The sequence below is a fragment of the Macadamia integrifolia genome, chromosome 10 (genome assembly GCF_013358625.1).
Source record: "Macadamia integrifolia cultivar HAES 741 chromosome 10, SCU_Mint_v3, whole genome shotgun sequence".
Classification (NCBI taxonomy): domain Eukaryota; kingdom Viridiplantae; phylum Streptophyta; class Magnoliopsida; order Proteales; family Proteaceae; genus Macadamia; species Macadamia integrifolia.
In genome coordinates, this window is record NC_056566.1 from 28,938,628 (window position 1) to 28,963,812 (window position 25,185).

The window sequence follows — 25,185 nt, forward strand, 5'->3', positions numbered from 1 at the left end:
TATAGATTCTCAAAAGTTCATTTATGGGTGAATCTGGATTGACCATGTTTTCATAGAAATTGATGGGGTTGGGTAGTATTTTATTGTACACTTATGAGAAGGTTCAAAAAGCGGTGGGAGATCGTTGACAGGCTGTGTGGATCCTGCACTAGCATGGGGCATTCAATAGGGGTGGTATTGAATAGGGTTAGTCGAAAACTTAGTTTTTCAACTCTGGTTTCAATTTAAGGATATAAATGGATAGTCAAAAATCTGGATTTTGATATGCATTCATATCTTTTTAGGGATATCTGTATCCAGTCAGGGGATCACATCTGATCCATTTATGTCTCTGTCTACCTCATGCATATACTCACATCAATTTTTTGATTGTTTCATCCAATAGCTGAGCCTCCTATCGAATGCATAAACGGAAGGGAAACAATGGGATGATGCCTACAAATGAACCATCTTTCTAATATTCCTAATTCCCATCAGTGGAAGGGAAACTATGCATCAACGGAAGGTAAACTTGAGGACAAAAGCTTTGCCGCGACTCACGTGCTTTAGTTAGCCGTTGTGACTAAAGGCCTGCGATGACATGTTACGGTGGACCCACTTACGTATGGATATGGCCCCATTAAGCAGGTAGCCGTTGGATATACGACAATTTTGGGGAAATATATGCCACTTCATTGCCCAGCATAGATAAGCTTATCTTAGTAGTCTCATTAGTCCATCTAATTCTTCGATATGGAAAAATGACATTGTAATTTCGACCGTTGAATAGATTAGTAGACATGTCACTTGTTAAGTTTCAATTTCAAATTCAAACATATAACCTCGTGTATAGGCATGCATCATCTTGTATGGTCATGCATGGCTATGGCATTTTAAACTATTACTACACAGTCTCTAGTAATCTTGGCTTTTTAAAGCTAAATTTTCCCAATTGAAAACTCTGTTTGAGAAGGAAGTTGACATGTGACTAAAGGATTTAGAGGTCTATTGTTATCGGTTTACATAATTTGAGCTGTATTCAACATTCCACATTATAGGTTTTTAGGCCGACTAGGTAGGTTTATTTGGTCCGACCATATAAAGGTAATAGTAAATCAATTTTAAATTATTTTAAAAAAATCTTATTACGATTTTACCCTTAGATCATACATATGGATCAGGATCAGTGGCCGATACTATTCGTTTCAATCCGTTTTCTTAGAACCATGGCCTCATGACAACAATCTCATCTACAGGTGGTGACACGCATCAGAGACCTTTTTATCTCTCACATTTTGGAACTTTTACCCTTTATTCATTTCGATCCACCGATATAATATCGGTCAAGAATTGAGATCGTTCAAGGCCTAATTCAATCCTATTCATTCGATAACAATCAATCTGATCTAATACCTCAAACCATGATTATCAATGATGCGATAATAATAAGCCAATTGGTGGTGCATTTTTTTAGGTAATTGGTATTACTGATTGGGAGTGGTAGCTCCGGATATATACATTGATGACACTGGTACTAATGATGAAATTAGTCACTTAATTATGATTGTTTAATTTGTTTGAGTAAAGATTATTGTTGATTTTGAACCAAATCTCTAGTTATGTTTTAAAAATGGGTGAAAATTTGACCATGATAGACCGAACCTGTCTTGAACCCGAATAGGGCTTGGGCTGAGTTTTTTGACCCTGATTCTCAGGTCGAGTTTTAGGCATGGCACAACCCGGTCCGAAATTTGAAAAATACCCTTGGCCAAATCCAACGACCATACGTACAAATGAAATCCAACGACCATGAAAATTCCATCTCTAACATATATAAATTCTGAGAAGTGAAAACCCTAGCCAGTAGACAAGGAGGCTCGACTGATCGACACTGGAATCTGAACCCTATTCAACAAAAAGGAAAAACCCTAAGAAGAACAAGAAGAGGGCGACGGTCGACTCTGCAATTTAAATAACGGTGCAACAGATAAAGGGTACATATCTGATCTCCTCTGTTCTTCTTGAGTTCACGCTTCTCTGTCTCTCAATCAAATCTCTTTAGTTTTCACGTTTTTTTTTTTTTATAATTTTAAATTGAATCGTTTTTGAATCAGTGAATGGAGTTTCTTAGCTAAGATTTTTGTTTCTTTTCATTATTTTACTATTGTGGTCCATTACTGCTTGTGTGTCCTCGTCTTCTTTGGAGACCATGGGAGGAGAAGGCGGAGCGGCTGAAGCCGACCACAACCTCGTCTTCTTCTCTTACTTGCTTGACCTGTGATGTCAGGTAAGTTTCTGGGCTACTGTTTTGAGGGTTAGTTAATGTTCTTTGGAATTTATTAGGTTGAAGTTATTTGTGGTTCACTGCTGTTAACTATACCCTGCGATCATGTCATAGTTAATTGGGGGCTTAACCCTGCTCGATAATCAGAAACTCGGACCCAAATCCGACCTTAATCTCTTCAGCAGATTGGAAGATCTGGTAGCAACTAAGTTCTGATGTCCAAGTTTCTTTTGAATTTCCTGTTATTAGCAGACTATCAACTGGTTATAAGAATTCTCTCATTACCCCACACCTCCAACCCCCTTTTGGGTATATTTTAAATATGACAGTATGAAACAGGGAAAAGAGAATAAGCTTTCTTTTATTGCAAGTGTAGGAGATCTCGAAACAAAAATACCTGGCTTCTGAATGTCCTTTCTGGCATCTAGAAAAGATCAGTGTAACTAAAGATTATAGTGTCAATTTAATATGCAGTTTTTAAATGTAAAACAAATTTTCTATTGCAGCTCAATGATGTGTCAATTCATGTGTATGATATCGGCAGGATGGGTTAATAATGCAAAGTGATTGTCAACCCAACCCAACAGGTTGGGTTGGGTTGGTATGAACCCGTCAGGGTTGTGTTGGGCTTGGGTTGAATTTTGAGGACCTAGGGTTTGGTTAGGGTTTTAAGAAACCTGGCCCAACCCGACCCTGTTTCCCCCTAGTTTCAAAGCTAATGGTGTAGGCAACAGCCATGAGACACGGATTTGAGACCTCTTGGTGAGTGTGGTTTTTTTCGCTTTCACTTTTGAAATCAATAAAAGCAAATATTTTAAAAAAGGGATAGAGAGCCCATATTTCCTACAATGCCCTTTCTCTTTTCTGTATTTCTATTGGGAGAGGTTATTACATTCTCTATCAACACATAAGGGGTAGTCGGTCCCCCATTCTCAAAGGAAGATTTGACATCTCAGGGTGTTTGGCAACCTAAGCAGTGGTGGTAGATGGCTTGGAATCTGGAGAACGGCGGACTATGAAATATCTGTTCACTGGTTAACCCAATTATTGGTTTCGTTTTGGTCTGGAATCATTTGTGATTGTTTAACCGAAACTATTGTAACCCGAGTTACTGGCTATTAATAATCTGTGGTTTTAGAACGTAGAACTGATTATTAATCTTTTCACTTTCATTTTGAGTTCATTTCTTTGGTGCTTAATATACATGAAGATAACAGGCATATGTTTGAGTATTATATGGTAGCTTTCCAATTGCAAAATGTTGTAGTAATTAGCAGATGTTCTATTTATTAATAATGTAGCAATCCTTTCTCACTTTCTAAATGTTTATATGTGATTATGTGCATTGCATGTTTTCTGGTTGAATTATATACAAAATGAATACATTTTCGTTTAGATGGAACATTTTTCCATTCTGAAATGTATAAGAATATTGATAACCTTTCTCTCTAACGAAAATACTATCAAAGTAATTTTAAGCCTTATTTCGATAAAAAGATGTACATACCAAGAGTGACCAATATATATATATTTTTTTGGCCCAATATCTAAATATATAGTTTTTCCATTTGTTAGGAGATCATCTTTAAGGTGCTTTTTTACCTAGAAATCTGGGAAAGATGACACAAGAAAAGATGCCATTTGTTGAGCCACAGAAGCATATTAAGTTACAGAGTCATCTTCGGATCAATGATTTACCAAATTGGATGGGGTAAGTTCACTACGAATGTGTGCTTTGCGTCTTATTTAATTTATTGAGTATGTAGATGAAGGGAGAAAATGTTTTCTGATATACCCGACCAGATTCCAATGTATGATCTTTATACCTAATTGTGTAACATGGGAGGGTGTTGTGGTAATTCTGATGGCTAAATATCTAGGAAATATCAGAATCATTTATGCATCAAATTTTTTACTGAACTTGAATCGTATACCTTCCCATGTATTAATGGGCATCTTTCCTGTATTTTCAATTGTCCATGTATTGGCATGCAACCTCTTACAGTATTTGATTTTTTAAAAGACTATATTTCCATTTTTCCAAATCCATGAAATTTGACTTGTGGCCAGGGACTTTGGGATCTACTTCAGCCTCACCTAATCCACCACATGTAGTATTTTGAAACCAGATCATCAAACTCGGGGATCAGCCTCGTAGTTTAGGATTGGTCAAATTCCCGGTAGGATCACCCACCTAACTCGACCATGTTGATTTGGTTTTCCTATTCATGCTTTAGGTTCACTTTCTATCTTCAATTCCTATCAAAGCAGCAATGTTGGAGGATGTTGTGGTGATGCTGATAGATGTATATCTAGGAATTATCAGAATCAATTATGCATCAAAATTTGGACTGAACTTGAATCCACATACACCCTCTCACCTTTGGCAGTTGGGCTATGCCCTCTTGCTCCAAGATTCAAAGTTCAGTATGACAGATCATTATTCATTGTAGGAAGAGATGTGTACAGAGATTTATCACTACCTTTTCATGAGGGAGGGAGGGAGAATGACCGTTGTAGTTCAAAATAGTAAGCAAATTGGAAGCTTGTCTTTTGAAAAAGGTAGGTGTGGTTGAAAGAGTAATAAATCTATAACATTAGGGGCAATTATGTCCAATGAAAAAATAGACCCAAGAAATTGAGTATATACTTGTGTCATGAGGTCTTCCATCTTGCGGCTGCTGGCCCGCCCCTCTTGGCTAGGCTTGCTTCTTTGTTCTCTTTGTTTGCTCCTCTTTGGCTCTTATATTTTTCTCTTCTTCGTAACATGATTTTTATTCATCCAAAAAAAATAGAACAAATTCATACGGTCGGAACACTCTAAAATTCAGTTCGATTTTAACAAATCAACGATTGAACATCTGCTGAAATTTAGGACTTAATCTGCAGGTTGGATCAACAAGAATGGGGTATACCTAGAAGTAGTAGGATAGGGGTAGAACAGTAATTTCACCACTCAAACAGAATTCCAGAAGGGAGGAATATGTAGAGTAATTGATTCTGATTATATACTATAAATCTCAGATTAGAGAAACCAATAAATTGAATCAGTATTTAAAAGGACAAAATTACATTTAAGAGACAAGGGTAGAATAGGGATTTCTGTATGTCTCATGATCCATAGGTCAGATCTGATGGAGATTTTAATTGAATCTCTATAGAACATTAAAGAATAGATTCCCAAAATCTGTGTTCTAATGGCTGGATTCTTCTAATAAGAATTCATGCAAAAAAGGTAAAATCAAAACCAACAAATAAAAGAAGCAAGACCAAGAATTCAAAATAAAAGCTGCTTTTACCAGATCTATGTTTCACAGTCGAGAGGCGCTACTGTAGGCTTCTTTGTGAAGATAGAACTAGAAGCAAGCTTGTAGATGCAGATGCAGATGCAGATGCAAAGAAAATAATGAAGTAAAATAATAATTTGAAATTAAACTTTGATATTATTTGGGGATCTTTGGATTACAGGCTTGGGTTTGAGGATTTGAGGAGAAGAAGAAGGGTAATTGAAGCTTTGAGGAGTCTTTGGGATTTGGTGATGCTAACCTTTGAGGGCGATCGGACTTGGAGGGGATGATCGGAGCTTTGAGTTGTTGAAGACCGGCGGGGCTTTCGAGAAGTTCGGCGGAGCTTGATCTTGAAGGCTTTGAAGAACTTGAGAGGGACGAACTTCCTTTGGGGAGCTCTCTCTTTAATTCTAGAATTTTGGGAGTAGAATTACAAGTGATTTGTGAAGAGGAGTGTCTCTTTTATAGACTAAGAGAGCACATTTACATTTCATTTGGGTTTGGGAAAACATTTGAGTTTCGTTTAGCACTGTACAAAATTACAATGAAATTTGGTACTGTGCACTTGAATTTGCTTTTGGCACTATTTGGAGGTACTGTTGGCGTCGAAAGTTGGCTTTGAGAATGGAATCTTCTATGATCGTACTACGGCATTCCATGTGTCAGAGACACTGTTTTCCGCATTGGATTAATCAAGAGAGTTTAACCAAATTTTTCTGAGCCTGGTATTGGCCTGACTGTTCTTTAACCTGGGACAGTAGCAGTACCACCTTTCCTCAGAGAGGTTGTCCGTGGTTAGTTGACTAGGTGAGCTTTCGACATCACTGGTCGGCTAGCTTAAAACCGTCCTAGCAGACGTTGAGGACCAAATCAGCGTTTGGTCGAAGATTTTGATTTTGAGGTAGCCTGGTGGGACTTGCGAGAGGTCGCCGTTTTGAATTTGCTTAAGGATGACGCCTTAGAGCTGGAGGGCTCAGCATCTGGATCATCATCAGAGGGGTTTTGAGTCAGTTGTTCATGATGACAGTGAGCCAACATAGATCCTTTGATGGAACTAAGGCTGTAGTTGAAAGAAGTTCCCTTTTTGGCCTTCAAGCCTTTCTTAACTTGTTCGTATTTTTTCAATTCGACCAAATTAACCTTAGATTGAAAATCTTTGGCTTTTCTGATCTTGTCCTTTTCTCGGTTCTTTTCCTCAATCTTAACTCGGATAATAATTTGGTCCAAATTCTAATCCTTCTTCTTGTGCTTTTATAGTTATTTTGAAGTCACCCTAGGATGCTGGTAACTTCTCTATAAGATAGCCAACAATAAAATTATCGGGTAAGATCATTTCTTCCTTAGCCAAATTTGACACAGATTTGAAACTCATCAATTTGGGTAGAAATGCTCTTGTCATCCTTGATCATAAATTTAGGAAAATTTGCAACAATATATTTTTTATTTCTTGCATCCACCAAGGTATACTTTTTATCCAATGCATTCTAGATTGATTGAGCATTATCATAAGCTCCATAAACATGATAAAGCTCATTGGATAAAGAATTCAGAATGCGGTTCTGTAGACACCTAATTTTGTCACCCCTTGTCTATGATGAATTGTGAATTTTGGACACAACTTCTTGCTTTCGATTAACAGAGGTGTTGATTGACTAAGGTAACCCCACCTATGAACATTTCTTACCTACCCAAAAAAACCAAGAAGTCTCTTGCGGGAGAAGAGGGGTCTAATTTTGACTTTTTATATATAAAGGAATCCAATCAGGATGACCATATGGATGGATAGTACTCAAAATTACGATTCCAATGATATATGGCACGCCAAAATCAGACCGTCGGATCTCCCACAATCGCTCCTGGAAATTTACACCTAGTTGTGCACTCCACGATCGGCCCCACGTAGCCCAACCAGCCAGCCAGCTATGCACTCAAGACGCGTGTGCTGGCTGGCCAGCCTCGCACACCCTTGCGCTTGCCGACCAGCTAGCCAGCCTGCCATGCACGCATGTCACATGCGCTGGCCAACCAGCCCTCCTGCCTCACCTACACATTGCGTGTGCCCTCGTCATACGCACACCCGAGCGCCTGCCTTGTGGCACCATGCACCTGCCTCACAGCTCTGCCTACCTATCTCGCATCCCTATTAGCCATTCGCGTGCCCGCACCTTGCCAGCTAGCCCCGCGTGCATGCTGGCACCCTTGCCTGCCTGCCTTGCTCACGTGCCATGAGCTGTGCGCCCCTGTTGCCTGCCCACCTATGCACCACTGCCTGAGTACCCATGCACCCATGCCTGTCATGCCTCGTGTACCCCGACCCAGCCTTGTGTGCTGCTGTCATGGCTGGGATTTTTGTTCTATTGACCCGATGGATGAAGAAATTCTCTCTTCACCTACTTATGCATCTACACTACCCCACTGATGTACCCTACGCCGCAATCTCCCATTGGCCCAAAATAGAATCTTTTACCTTATTGGCTCAAAAAATTTCACTTTTTCCCTGTGAGTCCAAGAAAATCCCCCTCCCTCCCATTAGTCCAAATTTTCATATTTTCTTCCGATTGGCTTAGAAAAATCACTTTTTTCTCCTATTGGCCAAGAAAATTCCCTTTTTCTCCCCATTGGTTGGTTCTCACGGTACACTGTGGGGTGGATTCCTTGGAATCATCCTCAAGCTCTACTCTTCAACTTCTGTTTGTCATGTTCCAGTTCAGTAATCAACTTATCAGGTCAGAATTCTAGGTCATAAAACATATATACTATGTGCTCTGATGAAATCTGTTACTGCATTAGAGATCAAAATCAGTCCCAATTTGTCACCATAGTTCTCAAGGCGTGCCTTGGCGTCCAGGCACCTTGACAACTAGGGTTGCCTTAGTCACCAAGACAGGCCCCATGATCACATTGTTGTTGCTGCCTGGCATCCAGGTCACCTAGATGCCATTACAACTGTCTGTCAGTTTTTCGTTTAATTTTTATTTTCTGAGTAAAATGCGTCCAGGCTGCGCACATTTGCCCCTCCCAGATCCTGCAGTAGAAGGAGCCTCGTGCACTGGGACTTTTTTTGAGTTATTCAGTTTCTCTTTCAAGCTCCTATATCTCTTATTAGTTTTCCTGGGTTTTATGATAAACCTCTCTCCTGTTTGGGTACTTCCACATCTGTTTACCAATCTTCACTTTTCAGTTCTTGTTGGAATGGCAATTTGTAAGGGTACATAGGAAATTACATTTATGAACACCTTATGGGATAATGGGAGAATATATTTGTAAGTGAGGGCATATTGGGAACTTCAGTTTACATTTATTAGTAACAGTATAGAGAAGGGGTCCATTGAATCACTTCTCCCTGTAATTCCGCAACCTGTTCTGTTTCTCTTCTTCCTCCTCTCTTCTTTTTCCTTCTTTTCTTATTATTCTTCTTCTTCTTCTTCTCTCTCGTGACCTGCAGTCTGGTACCAGCCAGAACCAGCAGGGATTGAACTATTGAACTTCGTATCAAAGTCACCAAGCTGGTTTGAGAGTTAACCTGGAGTAATCTTCTTTCAAGCTTTGGGACCCCAGAGTTATAGAGGGTTCCAAAGGTTGGCAGAACATGAAAGGAACTAAAGATCCTATCTGAATCTAAGAACATCAACTTAGAAGACAGTGGATAGAATTTGGAGCTGTGGGTTCAATTCAACAGAACATCTAAGACAAATAGTGCTACCACTGTGTCTCAAAGCAGATCTCCTTCTCTCTCTCTCTCTCTCTCTCTCTCTCTGATCTGAGACCTGTCATAGATGAAATTAAGACCATATATGTTACCATTGGTCCTCTACTGAGTGCCTAAAGCTTGCTGCCAGTGGAGACCCAGGAACTTGGTAACACAAGAACAGAGAATATGTCTTCCCTTGCTGTTTTGGGCCTTTTTCAGCAAGGAGATAGGACAGGTAGGGTTGCCCAGAATTCCTCTGTTAACTGTGTATGGGCTTGATACAATGGGAGTTACAGCTTCTGTCCACAACTCAGAATCGTGAAAGGACTGTTACTACCATAGCACTCAGTAATGCATGAGTAGATTACAAGAAACTACCCCAGCAATCTTATAACCCCAAACAATACAAATAGGCCCAGGAAACAAAGAAATAAGACCATCAAATAAACCCCCAAGGATACAATACCCATATAGGAGCAAAACCAGCCCAAAACACAACTTGATAGGAGAGTGAAAGACCTGCTATAGAGCTGGAGAGAGAGAGGTGCGGCCAGGTCTGTAGGAGTCCGATTGAGCTGCACTCTTGGGCGTAGATAGTCCCTAGGGAGGGTTCAAAAACCCCCAAAGTTGAGAGGATTCTGACGGCTGGTTGTGAAGTTCACAAGCTTTCTTGATTTTCTGACATAGGAGAAATAATCGCAGGCTTCAGGAGAGAGAATCAAATCTGGTTTGTAATTTTGACAGATCTGAACTTCTGAATACTCACAACAATTGTATACTTCAACAGCAGTAACTTGAGGATAAAATAGAAAGCTTTAAACAAGAAGAAACAAAGGGAAAAGTGGGGGAGGAGTGACTGTTTCGGCCTGGGCTTCTCACCCACAGCTATCCCGGCTATTCTAAGCAATTGACTACAATTATTCTTTATTCAGATATCCCATTATGAGTACATAGGCTCCTCTATTTATAGAGGGCATAATAACAATCAAACTACTACTAGGAGCTAGTTTCCCAATAGGACTAGACACTCCTCCTACAACTAGGAATTCAAAATTGGACTAGGAATAATAAACTTATGTGAAAAACAAATAGAGTCCTAAGACAATTTGGATTCGACATACCACTTACTTAACTCAATGTGCCCAATGGCCCACTAATTAACAACTACTAATTATTCCCCTAGCCGATGGGCCCAATTGGTCCTTATTTGCATTTAGCCACTCAGGTGGACCAAGTAGGGGTTCGGCTGGCTTCTTGGCTGGACCCTAGCCACTCAGGTGGACTAAGGCTGGACCCTTCTTCCTCTCATATTTATTTCCATAATGTGGATCTAGATCAGCTCCCCCTTTCTTAGAATTATTCAACTCCGATGAATGGGTAAGGGACATGTAGTGCTCACAGAGGTTCGTGTCAACGTGTTGAAAGTCATCAGCATGGATCCAAGTACAATCCTCTTGTGGTCGACCTTTCCATTTGATGAGGAAGGAGTAGTACCCTTTGCCCCCACGAACTGGGGTGAACTTGTTGTTGAGAACATCTTCGATGACATCATCTTTAGGGTTTGCAAATTGAGGAAGTTTGAGGGTGTGTTCAGTGTCACCGTCATCAGAATGGTGTCCCAAATATATCGTCATATCAGCTACATTGAAGACATTGTTGATCTTCAGAGTAGGAGGTAGTTCTAGCATGTAAGCATATGTGCCAATGCGCTTCAAGACCTTGTAGGGACCCATGTTTCGAGGATGGAGCTTGCGCACTGTACCAGGAGGAAACCTCAGGTGGAATTCGAACCATTAACAAATCACTAGGTTGAAATTCCACGTAGCGATGATTTCGATTGGCAGTTGCTTGGTATCCGTCATTGCTAATAGCAATGCGACGACGAACATCAGGATGTACCTCCGTGATGTGTCTAAGGAACTCATCGGCTTCCACACAAATACAGGCTTGAGGTGGCAAAAGTACCAAGTCAACCGGTCGATGAGGTTGTAGTCTAAGGACAATCTCAAATGGTGTACGACTTGTGGTGCGGCTGACGGAACTATTATAGGCGAATTCAGCAATGTCCAGTATAGATGGCCAAGTCTTTTTATAGTCTCGAACTAAACATCGGAGTAAGTTGCCAAGACTTCTGTTCACCACTTCGGTCTGTTTGTTTGTCTGAGGATGGAATGCAGTGGAAAACTTGAGTTTAGTATTTGTTTTCAGCCATAGAGTCTTCTAGAAGTAGCTCATGTACTTGACATCCCTATCTGAAACAATTGTCTGTGGTAGATCATTTATGTGCACTATCTCTTTGAAAAATAGTTTGGCCAAGTGACTTGCATCAAGAGTCTTCTTGCACAGGATAAAGTGTGCCATCTTGGAGTAACGATCTACTACCACAAATATGGAATCATACCTTTCCCGTGTAGGTGGTTAGCCTAGGACAAAGTCCATGCTTATGTTTTGCCAAGGTGCGTGTGGAATGGGCAACGGTGTGTACAATCCTGTATTCTTATTTTCTCCTTTGGCAAGTTGACAAGTGCGGCATCTCTGTATCACATGCTGCACATCCTTTAAGAGTTGAGGCCAAAAGTATAAGTTTTTCATCATGGAGTATGTTTTGTCCTTGCCAAAGTGTCCACCCCTTCCTCCTCCATGTAGCTCTCGAATCAAGTGATGTCTTAAAGAGGTGTTTGGGATGTAGAGGCGAGTGCCTTTGAAAAGATACCCATCATGTATCGCAAATTTATCATCCCGTCCCCCCTTATAGGTTGTTGAATACTTCTGAAAAATCAGCACCACTAATGTACTCCTCTTTGATGTGTTCCATTCCTGCACTTTGTACTGTGAATGTGTTCATCATCATCACCTTTCGACTAAGTGCATCAGCCACTTGATTCTCCTCCTAGCTTTGTACTTGAGAGCAAATATGTATCCTTGCAAGTGTGAGATCCATTTAGCGTGCCGATCACTAATGGTCTTTTCTGAGTACAAGTATTTGAGTGCTTCATGATCCAAATAGAGCACAAACTCTTTGCTGATTAAGTAATGCCTCCAATGCTTGAGGATTTGAACAATGGCATAGAGTTCTAAATCATAGGTAGAATACCTTCTTTTTGCATCATTCAACTTTTCACTGTAGAAGGCAATCGGATGGCCTTTTTGCATAAGCACTCCTCCTATCCCAACATGGGATGCATCAGTAGCCACTTCAAACATAAGATCAAAATTGGGTAGTCTAAGCACTGGTGCTTCTGTCATCTTTTGTTTGATCAAGTTGAAAGCTTTAGTGGCTGCCGAAGTCCATTGAAATGAGACTTTTCTCCCTTTTATGCATTCTGTAATTGGGGCTACAACGGCGCTGAAATTCCGGATGAATCGTCGTTAAAATGAAGCAAGACCGTGAAAGCTACGAACTTCGGTCAAGGTCTTTGGAATAGGCCAATCAACGACACTTTTTACCTTCTCCGGATCAGCTTCTATGCCTTGTGAAGACACAATAAAACCAAGGAAGATGACCTTAGGCAGCATGAAGGAACATTTCTTCAAGTTGATGTATAGCTTTTCTGCCCGTAGTACTCTCATGACACGTCCTCAGATGCTCCAAGTGTTCATTTTGTGCTTTGCTGTATATTAGTATATCATCAAAGTACACTACGAGAAATTTGCTAATGAAGGGTCGTAGTACATGTGTCATCACCCTCATGAAAGTGCTAGGTGCATTGGTGAGGCCAAAAGGCATAATCTTCCACTCATACGAGCCTTCTTTTGTTTTGAAGGCTGTTTTCCATTCATCCCCTAGACGGATTTGAATTTGATGGTAGCCACTCCGTAGATCAATCTTTGAAAAGATGGAAGCTCTTGTCAACATGTCAAGCATATCATCTAAACGAGGAATAGGAAATTTGTATTTTACCGTGATTTTGTTAATGGCCCGGCTGTCAATGCACATACACCATGATCCATCTTTCTTTGGTGTCAATAGGGCTGGTACTGCACATGGACTCATGCTTTCAACCATGAACCCTTTCTTTAATAAATCATCCACTTGTCTTTTGAGCTCGGCATGCTCTATAGGACTAAGACGGTAAGTGGGCAGATTAGGGAGTACTGACCCAGGCATAAGGTCAATGGCATGCTGAATATCCCTCATCGGTGGTAGTTTATCAGGTAATTCCTCTGGCACCAAATCTGAAAAATCAGCAAGTAATTGTTTGATTTGTTGGGGATGTTTGTCTGCTATCACTGGTTCAGCAGCCTTGGTAACAAGAGCTATGATTAGGCCGGTTTCTTCACCAAGGGTCAGGAATTCTCTATGGGGCAGCACGCATAGCTTGTTGTCCACAGTGTTTTTCTTGTTGAAATTTTCTTTGCATGGTTGCTTCTTTTGCTCAGTGGTTGTTTTGGAAGAGGTCTTAGCAACATTCTTTAAGACATGTTGTCTACTTAGTTGGGCAGCCCTTAACTTGTCTTTTACCTGAGGTATGTTGAGTGGGTTTAGAATGAATGGATTGCCTTTGTGATCGAAGATGCATTGGTTCTTAGTATCTCCCACTAGCACATTGTTGTCATAAAACCAAGGCCTTCCAAGTAGTACATCAGTGAGGACCATGGGGATGACATCACACTATACACTTTCTTCATAATTTGAGACCTTCAATGGGACTGAACACCTTTGAGTTACAACCATGGTGTTGCTGTCTAGAAGAGATACCTTGTATGGTTGTGGATGGGATTCAGTCTTAAGTTTTCCGTCAATGACAAATGCTTGAGATACCACATTCACACAACTTCCACTGTACACAATCACTTGAGCTTTGTGAGGTCCAGTAGACATTAAGGTGTAGAAGATATTATGCCTCCTCCAGTCTTCACCCTTAGTTTCAGACACTAGGATTCTTGCAACCACATTGACATAAGTATGAGAATCATCATTCTCTGGTGTAAGCTCATCTTCCAATTCATCCTCCTCTCCTTCAATTGCAAACATTAACAATCCAATCGTCATCCTGAGGTTCGTGGATTTGTAAATCCGGATTGGATTCGATGGCACTGATGACAGTTGGATCGTCCCCGTTTAAGGCAGAATTTTGTTGTGTGTCCAGTCTTTCTACAACTGTAGCATGTCACAGATCCACTCTCCCTTCCCATTGGAGCCTTTCCCCTTATCCTGTGTATCATGTGGAGCTCGGGTAGGAAATCCAGTGGGTTTGGTTGGTACATAAGACTTTTTGTTGTTAGTTGGCTGGATGTACCTTTTGGAGATTGTTTTGATCAGATCCTCTGCTTCTAGTGATTTATCAAAACAAGTGCTTAAGGAGGGTATCTCGATCACACCAAGCTTTTCACGAATATCATACCTTAACCCCAGTTTGAAACGGGATATGAGCAGTTCTTCATCTTCTTTATGGGAACATGTTCGTGAAAGCAGTTCATTAAAACGATCAATATAATCTCCTACAGTCATAGTACCTTGCCTGAGAGTATTCAACATATCGTAGAGTCGACATCGGTAGGTGGGTGGTAAGAATCTATCTTTAAGGATAAATTTCAAGTCTTCCCAATTGTGAGGCATCTGACGACTGCGGATCAGCCTATTCTCTTCATTCCTCCACCAGTCCTTAGCTCCACTAGTTAACTTAGTGACAACTAATTGGACTTTCCTTTCTTCAGGCATACGATACCACCGGAAGTAGTCATCAAAGGAAGTTACCCAGTCCTAGTAGTAGAGGGGATCGTGCCTCCCATTGTACTCTTTCAATTCTAACTTGACCTTGTACGTATCATTAGGCTGATAAAGCTGATTGTCATACTCATCATACTCATCATTCTGAGCTGGGACATTCCTTTTGGGTTGCATAGTGACTCTTCTGGGAACATTACCAATGTAATTAACAGCAGGTTGAACATTAGTTTGACCAATAGTTGGCTGACCTAAAAGAGAGTACTGCTAGTCATGTCCATCCAACCTCGTAGACAAGGCTTGGATTGCTTTCATCACATCTTGAAGGGTGGGTTGGGGTTCTTCTGTCTGAGCCATAGCTCTGATACCACTTAATGCAGGAGTAGATTACAAGAAACTACCCCAGCACTTTATAACCCCAAACAATACAAATAGGACCAGGAAACAAGGAAATTAGACCATCAAATAAACTCGTAAGGATACAATACCTATGTAGGAGCAAAACTAGCCCAAAACACAATTTGCTAGGAGAGAGAAAGACCTGCTATAGAGCTGGAGAGAGAGAGGTGCGGCCAGGTCTATAGGAGTCCGATTGAGCTGCACTCTTGGGAGTAGATAGTCCCTAGGGATGGTACAAAAACCCCTAAAGTTGAGAGGATTCTAACGGCTGGTTGTGAAGTTACAAGCTTTCTTGATTTTCTGACATATGAGAAATAATCGTTGGCTTCAGGAGAGAGAATCACATCTGGTTTGTAACTTGGACATATATGAACTTCTGAATACTCACAACAGTCGTATACTTCAACACCAATAACTTTAGGTTAAAATAGAAAGCTTTAAACAAGAAGAAACAAAGGAAAAAGTGGGGGAGGAGCGGCTGTCTCGGCCCGGGCTTCTCACCCACAGCTATCCTGGCTATTCTAAGCAATTGACTGCAATTATTCTTTATTCAGATATCCCATTATGAGTACATGGGCTCCTCTATTTATAGAGGGCAGAATAGCAATCAAACTACAGCTAGTTTCCCAATAGGACTTGACACTCCCACTTCAACTAGGAGCTAGTTTCCCAATAGGACTAGACACTCCTATTTCAACTAGGAGCTAGTTTCCCAATAGGACTAGACACTCCTACTACAACTAGGAATTCAAAATTGGACTAGGAATAATAAACCTATGTGGAAAACAAATAGAGTCCTAAGACAATTTGGACTCGACATACCACTTACTCAACTCGATGGGCCCAATGGCCCACTAATGAACAACTACTAATTATTCCCCTAGCCGATGGGCCCAATTGGCCCTTATTTGTACTTAGCCACTTAGGTGGACCAAGTAGGGGTTCGGTTGGCTTCTTGGCTGGACCCTTCTTCCTCTCATATTTCCTTCCATAATGTGGATCTACATCACCCAGTCTCATAGGAAAGGTCTATAACCTATCGTAAGCTCTCCTACTGGGCTTATTTTGGGCTTTTATATGATGTAATATGCCAATAGAAGTGTATAAAGTATCTCACTAGTGAATTCAAGGTTTAAATTTTTGATTGAGATGCTGAGACTTCGATGAATATTTTGGTTTCGGGCTGGGCTTGAAAGGAGACTACATGCAACTCAGAAAGAACACCAAGGTTCCACTACATCCAACTCAGAAAGAATACCAAGGTTCACCAAAATTTCAGAGTAACAACAAACACATATAATATATATCATATTTTGCATAATTCGAACAAAATTTCAACTGAGCAAGCATTTCGACTTTGGATTTGGGTAACTCCTAAAATTTTGGATGTCTGGAAATTTGGCTTTAATTTTTGGCTATATTAATGTATTGTGGAGTGGTACAATGCATCTACATCAATCATTTGCTGGATTTGAGTGAAGATTTGGATTTGAAGTTAAATCTTTTTTCCTAAAATTAAATAAATATGGTTTTAACTTTTGATAATTAGAATGGAATAGATATTATGAGCTTGTCTAGCACATTGCTATAAGCAAGGGTTCGAACCTTGGAAGTGATTATTCACTTAAGATGCATGCTATCTTGCGTTTACCCCATTTTTGGGATATTTCTGTGTTCCTGAAAATCTGTAATCATTGTTTTTATAACAAGGAAGGATTATTTGGGTTGAATGTGTAATTCCATTTCGTTTGGGTATCCAACCAACTTTCCAGGTGTAATTATTAAAAAAAAAAAAAATTACAGATGTGACTTGTGAATATATTAGAGATTAGCTGAACATTGGGTCCTCTATTGTGGGTTTAAGCAGTGTAAATTCTAGCATGTTTATTTGGGAGAGCTCTAATGCTCAAATTTCAATTGTCAAATTGGAAAATACAAATTATCTAGATTGGGCACACTTTGTGAGACTATCCTTGAGAAGTAAAAGAAGCTAGGATGCATCAATGGAGAATTAAACCTCCTAGACCTAGTGACCCTAATTATCCGGATTGGGAGACGGAAACTCCATTGTTGTGGCAACGTTGATCTTTTCCATGCAGTAAGAAATGGGCCAATGTTTGAAATGTAAGGAAATGGCCAAGGATATTTGGGACAGTGACAGTGTTGCCAAAACTTTTGACCATGTAGAAGACTCTATGGAAGTCTATCATTTCCTACAAAGATTTATAACGTAGGAGTAGATTTAAGAAACTACCCCAACAGTTTATAACCCCAAACAATACAAATAGGAGTAGGAAACAAAGAAATAAGACCATCAAATAAACCCCCAAGGATACAATACCAATGCAGGAGCAAAACTAGCCCAAAACCCAACCCGATAGGAGAGAGAAAGACCTGCTATAGAGCTGGAGAGAGAGAGGTGCGGCCAGGTCTATAGGAGTCCGATTGAGCTGCACTCTTGAGCATAGATAGTCCCTAGGGAGGGTACAAAAATCCCCAAAGTTGAGGGGATTCTGACGGTTGGTTGTGAAGTTATAAGCTTTCTTTATTTTTTGACCTAGGAGAAATAATCGCAGGCTTCAGGAGAGAGAATCAATTCTGGTTTGTAACTTGGACATATCTGAACTTCTGAATACTCACAACAGTCGTATACTTCAACATCAGTAACTTTAGGATAAAATAGAAAGCTTTAGACAAGAAGAAACAAAGGGAAAAAGTGGGGGAGGAGCGGCTATCTCGGCCCGGGTTTTTCAACCACAGCTATCCCGGCTGTTCTAAGCAATTGACTGCAATTATTCTTTATTCCGATATCCCATTATGAGTACATAGGCTCCTCTATTTATAGAGGGTAGAATAGCAATCACACTACATTTCAACTAGGAGCTAGTTTCCCAATGGGACTAGACACTCCTACTACAACTAGGAATTCAAAATTGGACTATCTAGTTTCCCAATGGGACTAGACACTCCTACTACAACTAGGAATTCAAAATTGGTCTAGGAATATTAAACTTATGTGGAAAACAAATAGAATCCTAAGACAATTTGGACTCGATATACCACTTACTCAACTCGATGGGCCCAATGGCCCACTAATTAATTAAAAAAAACTACTAATTATTCCCCTAGCCGATGGGCCCAATTGGCCCTTATTTGTACTTAGCCACTCAGGTGGACCAAGTAGGGGTTCGGCTGGCTTCTTGGCTGGACCATAGACACTCAGGTGGACTAAGGCTGGACCCTTCTTCCTCTCATATTTTCTTCCATAATGTGCATCTACATCAATCTAAGTTAGGTTATTCACCTAGGGAAACAACCCCAATAAATGTGCAAGATCCATACCAAATTCAGTTTTAAATCTCATATCTGCTCTCCAAGAAGAACTACTCAGATTAGCAAAAGTAGGGTGAAATAAAAGAAAATTGACAACTCACACAAGTGCTCAGATGAGCCTGAAATGTTGGTCGATCGTGGGTGAGAACACCTCCAAACTATCCTCCAAATTTGGATGAAATCCTCCAAGAGGTTTGGAAACCATTCACTTTCAAGAGGCTACCGAGATTAGGGTTTCACAGGCTGAATGGAGATATCTTGCAGCTTCCTGGCCAAGCTGTGCTGGTTGCAGGCCTCTTTTGGGGGATGGAACAAAACCCTAAAAGGGCCTACTGATTGGCTGTCAGATCTGGTAGATCTGAGGTTCGACCAAACTGTAAGAAAACCTTGTTTTTGCTGTATTGATTAGGGAGATCAGGGTTGTTCTTCAAGTAAACTGCTGCAGGTCGTCAATGGCTTTAGTGGACTTAGTTCAATCACTCAATCTCTCAATAATTAAAAGAAAGGGAAGAAGGTGAGAATCGATTGAAGAAGGAGGGGTAGGGGAATGGCTATCTCAGCCTGAGTCTCTCGCCTCAACTCTCTCAGTTGATGCACAAACTTTTTTCAGGTTTAAGGAGTAAGCATAGCTCACAAACAAACTTCGTTAATCAATATATACCTATTGCAATTGATGGAGACTAAATACATAGCATTCAAACTGATTTCAAAAAAGAAAATTCCAAAATAGGAAGCTTCAAACTGAAATTAAACCCCTAATCTTGCAAACTAAGGAACAAACAAATAACTTCTCTGTCTAACTGCTAAAGAAATCAAACGGATACTAGGATCCACTAACAATGAGCTTAACAAAATAAAGAACTTGCTGCCTGAGAAAAAACAAAATGGAAATAGATTCTACTCTTGTTTGCTGAAATCGATGGACTGCTGGGGGCTTCTTCTGGAGTCCTCTTTCCAATTTTATATGACAGTTGTAGGCCTTCTAGAAAGGAGCACATGAAGACAAAATCTGGGAGAAGATCTACTGCTCGATGAGGTGAAAATCTACCCTCTTCTGTTGGTTCGATGGAAAGAAAGTAGGAACCAAATCTGCTGGATCTGGGCTGGTTCAATGGAAAGGCTGGACAAAGAAAACCAGAACTGAGCTGAACCAGCCTGACTGGTTCAAATGAATCTCTTACCTACATCAAGATAATTAACATAGAACATGGGGAGATGTCCATTTCTGAATATTATAACAAGATGGCAGGTCTCTGAGAGGAGAATGATCACTATAGAGGTCTCTAGTAGACTAACTCGTAATATGAGGTCAAAGTTTGCCAGACCCTTGGCAAGACACATATCCTTATTTATCCTACTAGGTGGTCTAAATCTGAGATATGAAAGTAGCAGAGTTCAGATACTGGGTAAGATCCATCTTCCGTCCCTAGATGAAGTATATGGATACGTACAGAACGAATAGATGTGAGGGGGGCATGGAAATAACTTCGATGGTTGAGAAATGATAGTCATCCCTTGAAAAATCTGCTCTAGCCTCCTTTTCACAGAAAAAACTGGCGTGGAGAGGGCCAAGGTAGGTTTGGTGGTTGGGCTGATGATAAAAAACAAAATGAAATGTGAGCATATTGTGGGATATCTCAACATACCAAGGAGACATGTTGGGAACTCCATGGTGAACCATCCCACAATCGTTTCGTGGAATCATAGGTAGCAAGTCAAGGGGAGCCCGAGCTCATACAGTGGTTGGAGATAGTGATTCCTCGATCAATCCCCCTAAAGTGGCACCCTTACTAGTGAGGGCAATGAAGGCTTTCGCAAAGTTATGGCTCAACTGGGTGGTTCTTCTCTTATTACCTCTTCAATTGACACATTTGGTCCCACATTAACTGGCCTTCATATCACCAGTTAATGGAGACTGGTCTAACCTCATATAAGCTTTATAACCAGTCCAAGATCATAGGATCTCAACACCCAAAAGTGATCTGATTTAAGCGAAACTTCAGCTTTGGACAAGAGGTCCAATGGTAAATTACGAATGTTGCAACCTGATGCTCAAGCGGTCGAAATAGAGTCTCGACATTCTTGGGGTAAGGCCGCGTAGTTCTCGCCCCCCCTCAGGGGACCTCACACATGCGGGAGCCTCATGCATTGGGTACACCTTTTTTCCAGCTTTGAATAAGAGATAAATGCACAATAGGAAACATCTTTAATTAACCTTTAAATAAATGATTGAACAAGTGAACAGCTTCAAAAGTTACTTGATAATTGCATAGACAGAATAAAGAAAATAAGATAGAAGAAGAAAGTTCTGACTTGAAGAGTCTTACCCCAAGCCAATGCTAGTATCTCACAAACCCCCCCACCCCAGCCTAGAACACAAACATTTTCAATTACCTTTAGAGATCTGGAACCGATCGTATTTCTTGCAAGCTCGATAGGTTTTGGTCAACAAAGCTTGGTTAACTAGCTTTCATTCCTCCCATTCCACTTTTGACCTCCCTAGCATCTCTGACCATATCTCCATCTCCCTTTTCATCCCTATGTCTCCTTCGGCCCTAAGCCCTTTAAGTTTTCAACATGTGGGCTCTTCAAAATGGTTTCCTTCTCGTAGTCAAGGCTGCTTGGGAAAAGCTTGTCCATTCCTTCTCTTCCCCTCTTATTGCCTTCACCCACAAGCTCAAAAATGTCAGAAGTGCCTTAAAAGATTGGAACTCCATCGTTGGCAACATCTCCTCCTGTGTCTCCTCCTGCAGAGATAAGTTGGCATTCATCCAAACCCGTCTTTAGATTGACATTCTCAACTCCTCCCTTACTATAGAGGGAAAGCTACCTCTCTTGAGCTCTCCTCATTGTTGGCCCAAAAAGAGAGTTTCCTCAAGCAAAAATCCTGTATCAAGTGGTTGGAGCTTGGTGACTCTAATATTGCTTATTTCCGTAAATCCATGAAGGCTAGGATCAATTTCAATTCCATCCCCCCTGCCCTCAATTGCATTTGGGTCCCTCCTCCATAGCCCTGATGACATTAAGTCAGAAGCAGTATCCTACTTCATGGATATCTTTCGGCCCCAAATCCTTCCCCATCTCTTTAACCCTTTTCCTCCTCGCTTCTCAACAAATTCATACCTAACTACCTCTTGCACTCCCTCCAATCCATCTCCTCTCACTTTGAAATCCTAGCTACAGTTCACTCCCACTAGTCCAATGAGCCCCGTATCCAGATGGATTTAGCATGGGCTTCTTCTCTTTCTATTGGGGGCATAATAGGGAGTGATCTCACCAAAAGGTTTGGGAAGCACCTCTTGAAAAATTTCTAGTAGCTCAAGACAAAGTTTTAGCACCAACCCTAGGCAAGAAAGACATTTCATGTTCAACTTACGGTCAATAACGGGACGGGACGGTAAGGGTTCCTAAACGATCCTTTTTACTAAAAGGACGGGATGGTAACGGTTCCTAAACGTTTACTAAAAAAGACCGGACGGGACAGTAGTGGTTCCTAAACGGTTCCAAGCACTGTGGAGAAGGGAGAAGAACTTTAATGGTTCTTCACGAGATTGCTCCACTATTATTTTTTGTGGATTTTTCATTATCATGAGATCTAAGGTGCCTTACTTTAGAAAGAAAATTAAAATACAAGCCATGAAATTACTTCTTCAAACTATCTAAGATAAAAATTAATGATAATCAAATATAAAAACCCTGATGTAATTTTAGTATTATCACCAAACAAGTTTATAGTAATAGAACTAAAGGTCCATCAACTAAAATCTCTATAAGAGAAAATACCACTCATATACATCAAACCATAGCATAAACTTGAACAAGAGAATAAAAATATATCTTTTGAAATGGTACTGCCGATTTTGGTTCCATCCGGTACCTAGCTAGTATTTCAGTATTGGTCCCGTTTGGAGTCTTGTCCCAAAACTGTCCTGTCCCATTTATTATTCACTACCAAAATTAGATCCCAGTACCATCCTGTTTATTGATGGGACAATCCGGTTCCGGGTTCTAGTGGGACGATTCTCAGTTCTGGTCCCAAATTTACGCACCTTTACTCACAACTCCAACAAAAAGCGATCCAAAGTGGTTGGAGAGGGAAGGGGAGATGGATGAATGATTGGTGGTGATTGGGGATGACATCTTAACAGGAGAACGAGATAACCGGTAAGAGTGATCTACTAAGAAAATTCCAACTTTTATCTAGATATATAAATGGATAAATGGATCAAAAAATATCACTATCCGTTCCCTGGTCTCCTAGTATTAATCTGGTAGATTGCAAAGACTTGTGCATGCTCGTGGCTATTGGTGAATACAAAGGACTATACAAGCAGTAACCAAAGTAGACGTCAAAGAAAAAAAAAATGGAAGAAAGAAAGAAATCAGACACTGAAGAAACTATGGGGAAAAGTTTTTCCACAAACTATTGGTTGCAGAATTCCTAAAATGCTTTATTAGTGTAGCTCTCACACGAACATTTTATTGCATTGTACATCCTGCAAGGAATCTTATTTTTTCTCTAAAAATTTGTCTTTAAATTTTCCTAGTGTAACATTGTTTGTAAACGAAAATATTAAACTAAATCAGGGAGGGAGAAATTTGTTATTAGTGCACACCCAGTATGAGTATGACAACCACCATCCAAACTTTGTAATTAACATGCTATTGCCACATTTTTCACTCCGACTGTTTATTTTAGGAAAGAGTATCATTCAAAAATTAGGTATAACAGGCTTAGCAAAAGAAATAAATGAAACGAGATGTGCCAGACTAATATTCATCCATTAATTGCTATATACTCACACCAATTAAGCCTGATCCCAGCTCCTAATGTGCTTGCTTTTGCTACTTGATCAATTTCTTGAAAAACAAACTTGAAGAATGCTAATTTTTAAGTACTTGTACAAGCTATAAAGATAAAACACACAAGGAAAAAAGTTCTTGAAAAATCTGAAGCAAATTTAAATTAATTTTGAATGATGACACATGCAGATAATTGCTAAAGAGTCTGAATCCAGCCATCTAAACCTTTAAAACAGTGGAAATTGTGCACAGTTGAGAGTTTTTGAGTTCTGAAGGTATAACTTTCCAGCTTTTCCTGATTTTGTTGCAGTAGCTGCTCTTGATCAAGAGCCTCATCTGCTGCCTCAGCATCTGCGATCTGAGCAGATTTTGATGAACGTCCCTGAAAAGAAAAATAAAAAAAAACTCATTAGCATTATGATTCCCAAATATCCAAATTAACACACTCTTTACCCTTTGTATCCTTGTTCTTGTGCCCTCTTATAAGTACATCTCCACACAACAGCCCAACTCAAGCACGATTGTTCCCAAACACTCCAAAATAACACATTTTGCCTACCTCTTCACTTACCATCTCTTCTTCTTCTTGTAGCTTCTGATGATCAAGAGCCTCTGTTTCTTGGGCATCTGAGTTGTGACCAAATGATGAAGAACTTCCCTGAAAGGAAAATGGAAAAAACCCTTTAACACCTCTCTTTCTCTTCAAGGTAAATTTTCAGAGAAGCTGTCCAATGCAACATCATTAAACCTAATTAGACACAAATTGAACCAGATAATTTTCTAACTATTTTACGAAAAAAAATTGATTCAAATCCTAGTTTCTCAGGTTATCCACCCACTTTCATTGATTCCCACTTCTCTTCACCTATTAAACTGGTTGTTGATTTCTTTTGGCAAGCTTCCAACTAAGAATTTTTTTTATTCTTTTTCTATCTTTTTATGTTTCTCCAGTTTGGACAGCGTGAAGTCATGAACAGATCAAGGAGACACTGGGCCAACAGTATAATATTCAAAAAACAATCAGCATACCCCATAATCCCATGGTCTCAAGATGAAGAATGCAGAGACTATAGCTCCCCTGAAATTACCATACAAATGGACAAGCAGAAAGTAAAGATGGCCTCAGGTGAATGTCAGGTAGTTTATGATAGAACTTTGGGCTGTCTGAAAATCAAATTCAATTGCCATCTCCCCAGGGAATTGAATTGGCATTCACATGGAATCCAATGGGTGCACAACACCACCACCTTAATCGGCAGTCACTCTGTATAAGAATATAATGTGCATACATTAACACTCATATGCAAGAGGATGAACCAATATAACCCAACTAACTGACTAAAAGCAAATGCATACATTTTATTGCATTGAACATTGTACATTGTTTGTAAACGAAAATATTAAACTAAATCAGGCAGGGAGAAATTTGTTAGTTTTTTTTCTATAGTCTAACTGGTTCTCAGTTGTGGTGCATGAGGAGTAAAAGATTACCTTTTGCATATCCGGACTAGAAGAAGAAGAAGAAGACTCCATCGTGTGAGGGGAGAGTGAGCTGGAGCTGGACCTGGACTGGACTTGGAGCTGAACCGGACTTGGAGCTGAACCTGGACGGCAGTGGAGGAGGAGGAGGAGGAGGAAGAAGAAGAGCAGATGTTTTATCAATATTTTGATGTGTGAATTATAAGTCTATATAATATTAGATTATTTAAAAAAAAAAAAAAAAACTTTATGTTTGCACAGA

The 25,185-nt window shown here is 40.1% G+C and overlaps 1 long non-coding RNA gene across 3 annotated transcripts; it reads left to right on the plus strand.

Annotated features, from left to right (window-relative positions):
- The first annotated feature begins 1,815 nt into the window (after positions 1-1,815).
- On the plus strand, positions 1,816-25,185 carry LOC122091261. 3 transcript variants are annotated; one of them, XR_006143891.1, is made up of 5 exons: positions 1,816-1,973; positions 2,186-2,266; positions 3,839-3,974; positions 24,396-24,581; positions 24,908-25,185. It is a non-coding gene; the product is annotated as an uncharacterized LOC122091261 (long non-coding RNA). The 3 variants fall into 3 exon arrangements; XR_006143890.1 differs by lacking the exon at positions 2,186-2,266 and adding an exon at positions 24,037-24,151; XR_006143889.1 differs by lacking the exon at positions 2,186-2,266.